General features: G+C 44.9%; 1 long non-coding RNA gene across 1 annotated transcript in view; it reads left to right on the top strand.

The window, feature by feature from the left end:
- Positions 1-660: 660 nt before the first annotated feature.
- Positions 661-7,104, top strand: part of LOC109291044 — a 6,962-nt gene continuing 518 nt past the window's right edge. The window contains exons 1-2 of the long non-coding RNA XR_002095745.1: positions 661-671; positions 1,917-1,920. This is a non-coding gene — a long non-coding RNA (uncharacterized LOC109291044). The remainder of the gene's footprint in view (positions 672-1,916; positions 1,921-7,104) is intronic.

Here is a 7,104-nt window from a genome sequence, read left to right as displayed (position 1 = left end):
AGAAATGCGAGGTGCATGGCCAGAGCCACTGCTACTGCCTGGCTCACCCATGTGGTGTATGCCCCTGGTGGAGACAGAGCCAGAGCAGCTTCAAGGGTATGTGGCTAGTGGTGGGGGGCAGGCACCAGAGGGGGCAAGTGGGGGGGAAGTCACTGGGGGAGGACAGGGTTAGTGCAAGGGGCATAGGGTAGGTTCCCTGCCTCCCAGCTCCTGCCTTTCCTGCCACTACTTTACCTGTGTCAGTGGTGGGAGGATGAATTTAAGAGAACCCTCCGATAACTAGAAAATTAAAACAAATTTATAATTTCCCATGTGTAGAATCTAATAATTGTGGGATGATCTTAATTTTCAAGTTGCCTTGGATTCAGGTAAATATTGTCCCTTGGCTGTCTTCAGGAGGGTCAGTTCATGGAGCGAGATGATATTGTATTCCTGCATGTACTAAATTTTCACCTTCCAGCAGAGAATCAGGTGGTGACAACTATAATGTGATGAGGGGTCTTGTATGGCAATTAGATTTGTTAAAGTTTATTGTTAAGCTGCCTCCATATCCTATGTAAAAATATAAAGTACAAACCTTACAATTACCACCATAACCTTACCATTATTATTACCATAAAAGATAAACCACACATGCCAATGTTAACTTTATTCTCAGCTTTCCACCACTTGTTTTACAAATTATCTTCTTTGCACCCATATTTTAGTTCTGGTTGTTCAATATAATTGCATGGTGGGAGACTTGGACTTAGACATGTTCCCTTGGGAGTTATTGCAGGTGGGGATCTCACAGCTAGGTTCTCAGATTGGGCTTTGGAGCTCTCCAGGCTCATTAGGACAATTATGAACTCATGAGCTATGAGCCTTCATGAGCCCTTTAATTTTGGACTAGTATGATGCATAGTAGTAATTGTTGAAGAAGATAGCAAAGGGCTCACAGTTGCAGGTATTGTATGGGGAAAGTAATAGTTAAGTATACATGTTTTGGACTGTCAAGTGAACTGGATCAGTCACAAGACACAATTGTAAGGGTATATGTGTGAGTATGTGTGTGTACATGGGTCTTTTGAAAAAAACAAAAAAGTGTGTACTACATAGAACTAGGCACCAAAGTGCTCCTTAAAAGTGTGTTTATGGAGTACCTGTGCTAAAACTTGCAGCAGTTTAATAAAAAAAGGTTATGTTAATCAATTCTGGATGAACTAAGTGCATGGATACTACACGCAAAATGCTACAGCCATGTTTAATTTCAAGTTTATTGTTTTCAAATCTCCGATGGTCCCAAGGGAGGCACAGCCAGGCCTAGGGTCAGTGAGGACCTAGTCAGGGAACTTCTGGTGGGACTGGATGTGTTCAAATCAGCAGGTCCTGACAATCTCCATCCCAGAGTGCTGAGGGAATTAGCAGAGGTCATTGAGGGACCCCTGGCATAGCTTTACGAGCACTCATGGTGCTCTGGCAGGGTGCCAGAGGACTGGAAAAGGGCCAATGTGGTCCCTATTTTCAAAAAAGGGAGGAAGGAAGACCCAGGAAATTATAGGCTTGTTAGTCTTACCTTGGTCCTAGGGAAGTTCTTTGAGAAAATTACCCAGGTGCACATCTGTGAGGGGCAAGCAGGGGAGTTTATGCTTAGGGGCAACCAACATGGGTTCATTTGAGGCAGGTCCTGTCAGACCAACTTGGTGGCCTTCTATGACCAAGTCACAAAATCCTTGGATGCAGGTTTCGCAGTGGACATAGTTTTTCTGGACTTTATGAAGGCCTTTGACACTGTCTCTCACCCCATTCTCATTAAAAAAATTAGGCGATTGTGGTGTTGATGCCTACACAGTCAGATGGGTTGCAAATTGGCTGGAGGGCCATACCCAGAGAGTGGTGGTGGATGGGTCATCTTCGACCTGGAGGGTTGTGGGCAGTGGGGTCCCCCAGAGCTCAGTCCTTGGGCCACCACTGTTCAATATCGTCATCAGTGATTTGGACGAGGGGGTGAAAGCACCTTATTCAAATTTGCAGATGACACTAAAATGTGGGGAGAAGTGGGCACACTAGAAGGGAGGGACAGGCTGCAATTGGATCTGGACAGGTTACAGGGGTGGGCGGATGAGAACAGGATGGGTTTCAATACTGACAAGTGCAGGATACTGTGCCTGGGGAGAGAGAACCAGCAGCATACCTACAGGCTGGGGAACTGCTTCCTCATCAGCACAGAGGTAGAAAAGGATCTTGGAGTCATTATAGACTCCAAGATGAACATGGGCCGCCAATGTGGGGACACAGTCAGGAAAGCTAAAGGCACCTTGTCATGCATCCACAGATATATCATGAGCAGGTCCAAGGAAGTGATCCTCCCCCTCTATATGACATTGGTCAGGTCACAGTTGGTTTACTGCATCCAGTTCTGGGTGATGCATTTCAGGAGGAATGTGGAGAGCATTGAGAGAGTCCAGAGGAGGGCCAGTCACATGATCGGGGGCAGCAGGGCAGGTCCTATGAGGAGGGGCTACAAGACCTGAACCTGTTTAGCATCCACAAGAGAAGGCTGAGAGGGGATCTGGGGGCCATCTATAAACTGGCCAAGGAAGACCAGCAGGCAATGGGAGAGTCCCTGTTCCCCCGAGCACTACTGGGAGTAAAAAGGAATAATGGGTATAAGTTGATGGACAGTAGATTCAGGCTAGATATCAAGAGGCACTACTTCACAGTAAGGGTGGCTAGGATCTGGAACAAACTTGCAAGGGAAGTGGTGCTCACTCCTACCCTGGGGATCTTTAAAAGGTGGCTAGGTAGATACCTTGTCAGGGTTGTTTGACCCCAGCATTCTTTCCTGCCCATGGCAGAGGGTCAGACTTGATGATCTGCTCAGGTCCCTTCTGACCCTACCAACTATGAAATGTCTTGCTCACTTCCATGTGGTCAGAGACAGCAGGGTCTGACAGTAAGGAGAAGAGGGTAGGGTTCCCAGGGGAAAAGGTTGAGGGGGAAGCAGAAAGCAAAGGGCTACCTGACCCCTCAGATCATTGGCGATGCATAGGGCATGCACACAGATGCATGTGAACCCCCTGAGATTGGCAGTGCACCCCCATGAGTGGATGCTGCTCGCTACCCCTCCCCTTGCTGCCGGGAGCATCTGTGGTTGATTGCTGACAACCAGTCAGCGCTTTTTCCCCCCCCCTCCACTGACACTGCTGCGGCTGCCTGCGGGAGCTCCCCACTCAGCCTGCCTCTACTGCCAATACTGCTGCAGCTGCCTGTGAGAGCTCCCCTGCCTCTCCCCTGCCGTCTGCAGGTGGTTGCTATATCCCCCCAGCCTCCAGGGGCATGCGTTGTTCATACTTCAGATTTATTTTCCTTGCTGTAGCAAAGGGGGACAAATTCAAAGCAAACTTCAAATACTTTGATTCCATACCTGGAAAATTATAACAAATTTATAAATTTTCCATATATAGAATCTAGTTACTGGGGGGTTGTCTTATAATCAGGGTTGTTTTCTATTTAAGTAAATATGGTATTTCAGCAGGTCTGAGGCTAATCAGGTCAATCAGAGTTCATGATTTGCAAAATCTATTTACAGTTGTTTGTAAATAAGGCTATATGTCCAGATAGTCCATTTGTATAAGTTCATTGAGTTATTTTAATTTATATCATGATGGTATGTACCTTATGCTCTTGCTAATATTGGCCCTTAAAACATCATCTTTTGTTGTTGTAAAATTAACCTTACAACAGGTATTTAAAACAAAATTCCTCAGGAATAATTTTAAGCATTGGTCAGAGACTCAAGAGCATCCTTGTATTCTGACTGACTAAGACTATTGCTTTTCAGTATAGGAAAACCTGTATATAGCACCCATTCATCAGTGAATGATGGTGGATAGTGCAGCTATTCTACTGACTGGTAGTGCATTTTCTCTTGTGCCTGTAAAGACTGGTGTTAGATTTGCAGGTCCTGCTACAGTGGTCACATGTGTACATGGTGTTAGGGGCTACTGTACTGACAGGCTGTTTTCTATGGTCATGTTTCTGTTGTAATTCAAGCGACCATTTCTCCTCATGATACTGAACTCCATGATGGAGAAGGGAGCACCACTTTGCCCTGTGTCTTGCAAAGGCCTCCCAAAAGTTTGGATTATTTAAAAAATTTTCATATCCCGCTTGCAGACATCTTTGAAGTGTTGTTTTAGGCACCCTACTCTTCTCTTCCCATCTGCAATTTGCCCATATAGGATGTCCTTTGGGATGCACCCATCTTCCATCCAGCATAGCCACTGCTTTTTGAATAGACAGGTTGGATTTGGTGGTTGGCAGGTTGGATTTGGTGATGACCTCTGTGTTGGTGATTCTGTTTTGCCATCTGATGTCACGGATGTGCTATAGACAGCATAGGTGGAAGCTGTTCAGCTTCTTTTCTTGATATGCATATGTTGATCGTGTCTCACTGCTATACATAAGGATACTGAGGATGCAGGCTTTGTACATAAGATGCTTAGTTTTGATTGTGAGTTTTGTATTGTTCCAAACTGGTTTGCATGCATTTAGCTTTTCATGCAGTGATAGGCTATTGCTCACTGTGGATCCAAGGTAGCAGAACTTGTTCACTGCCTCAAGGGGTGTATTGTCAAGGCTGACAGATAGTGACTGGTGAGCACCCTGTCCTAGGACCACAGTCATCTTGATGATGATGGTCAGGGGAAAAATCCTGCAAGTATGGGAGAGGTGATTCATTAGGATTAGTAGTTGGCTTTCTTCATGGGAAGTGACTGCATCATTCTCAGCAAAAGGAGTTCCCTAATAAGTATGTGCCTCACTTTTATCTTGGCCTTTAGACATGATAGACTGTAAAGTTTGCCATCTGATCTTGTGTGATGATATATGCTTTTCTCCAAGTCATCAAAAGTGTAGTGCAGCAACATAGAAAACAAGATCTCAAAGTGTGGGTGCCAGAACACAACCCTCCTTCACTCCACTCTTCATCTCAAACCTGCCAGAGGTTGAGTCATTAAACTGAACTGTAACCTAACCTGCATGTTTTCATGGGAGGATCATATGCTGAGAAATATTGGGGGGGCATCCAATCTTTACCAGGACCTTGAACAAATCTGCTCTGCTAACAGCACCAAAGGCTTTCATCAGGTTGACAAATGCCACATAGAGTGGCTTATTTTGTTCTCTGCATTCTTCTTGCAATTGGCTTAAGGAAAATATGATATCCACTGTGGATCTCCCTGCTCTGAATCCACACTGTGATTATGGGTAGACACAGTCAGCAAGTTCTTCCAAATGTTTCAAGATGACTTTGGCAAAATCCTTGCCTGTGATGCCGAGGAGAGAGATGCCTCTATAATTGTTACAGTCACCCTTATCTACCTTGTTCTTATAGAGGGTGATGAAGTTAGATGTCCAGGGGTACCAGACCTTTCTTCCAGCAGCACACTAGGAGTTGATGAAGATGTTGTAGCAGGCTAGCCTTCCCTCACCTGAGAACCTCAGCTGGGATGCCATCCTCTCCTGGTGCTTTGCCACTTGCTGGAAAGTCTATTGTCTTGCTAAACTCTTCAGCTTTAGGTTCTTTGTCTAGTTGTGTCTTTACACTTAGAGTTGGAAGTTGATCCAGTACCTCTTCCAAAATGTCTGTCTCATGGGAGTAAAGCTCTAAGTAACGTTTGACCCAGCATGACATTTGCTCATTCTTGTTAGTGATTTTAGCTTTGCTATCTTGAGACTTGAGGGGTGCAGCTGAAGACCCCAGATGCTGGCCTAAGTTGTGTAATTATATCATAACATCATATGCTCATGCATAGATGACTAGAGGGTCTGAAGATTCTTGAAAACTGGAACTTCTACCTTCAATTATGTCATGACACAGATACATGCATTCATTTGCACTGAGCATGCACGGTCTATCATAGTTATAGAACTGCTGTGGCAGGAAAAATATGTTAATGGAGCATGAGGTGATAATAGTTTTGAGTGGTCCAGCACTGATGGACAGATGATTGACACAGTGATGTCACTGATGATTGGCTGAGAATGTGATTGACAGGTGGTGTGATTTGGGTGGTATAAAACCTGTGAGCAAGCACCTCAGTGTGTGTAACTGAGGGCTTAATTGTTGGGTGTGTGCTTGGGATAGTGTATGATTGTGTGTGTGAGATGGTGGGTATGTGTGACTGTGGAATTGTGAGTGTAACTGAGAGTCTGTGGAGAGAATTGGTGGTGTGCATACTTGAGGGGGTGATCAGTGTCTAAATTGTAGTGAAATGTGCTGTGCAAGTGAGGAGCTCACTTCCCAGTGGATTACTTACTTGTGAAATTACTTAGAAACTAAGAAACTATGAAACTATGAAATGACTCATGTCATGTGGCATGTGGAGTCACCTGCCTAGAATACCTGTCAATCCTTGAGATGGTAATGTATCACCCACCCTTGGCTTTGAGGTGCTCAGTATCTGTTTGGGAACACCAGAGAAATCCATTCTGAGTGTGGTGAAGGCTGGAGGAGCAGGGAGCAGTCTCATTTCCACACTAGGCCTGAGTGCTCTTTACTTCCATGTAGTGGTAGTTTGCTGTTGTTGTCTGTTTCTCTCTTGTAAATAGTGTGAATACTGGTTACTTTGTGATTCTGGTTTGCTGTTATTGTTATTATTAGTGGTGATACTTGGACTTGTTATAATATACATTGTCATTTGACTTCTATCTTGGAATGTTGTGGTTATTGGTTTATTGCCCTCCAGGTGGGGCTAGGCTGTAGGTCAATACCTGAAGAAAAGACCCTTTTCAGTCCACCAGAAATCAAGCCAGCAGGTTAAAAGGCCTAATAACCCTTTTGCAGCTTTAGTTACAGTTGGGCCAAAAGCTTTCTTCAGGCCATCTAGGGTTGCCAACTCTGACTGAAGCTATTCCAACATGGCATAATGTCATTAATAGAGAGAATTAATCGAGAGAGATTTTTTGGGCTGATACCGATGGCCGATTTTTAATGAGCCATATCACCTGATGTTGATCTGATTGCTGACATGCAGCTGGGCAGCTTGGAGAGTAGCATCTAGCTGGTAAGCCTGTTGTGGGGGAAAGGCCAAGGGGGGAGGGAAGGCCATGGGGGGGGGG

This window comes from Gavialis gangeticus, unplaced genomic scaffold, assembly GCF_001723915.1.
Source record: "Gavialis gangeticus isolate Ggan-Ray unplaced genomic scaffold, GavGan_comp1, whole genome shotgun sequence".
Classification (NCBI taxonomy): Eukaryota; Metazoa; Chordata; order Crocodylia; family Gavialidae; genus Gavialis; species Gavialis gangeticus.
Note: the sequence above shows the minus strand (reverse complement) of the source record. Positions and strands in the feature narration are given on the sequence as shown.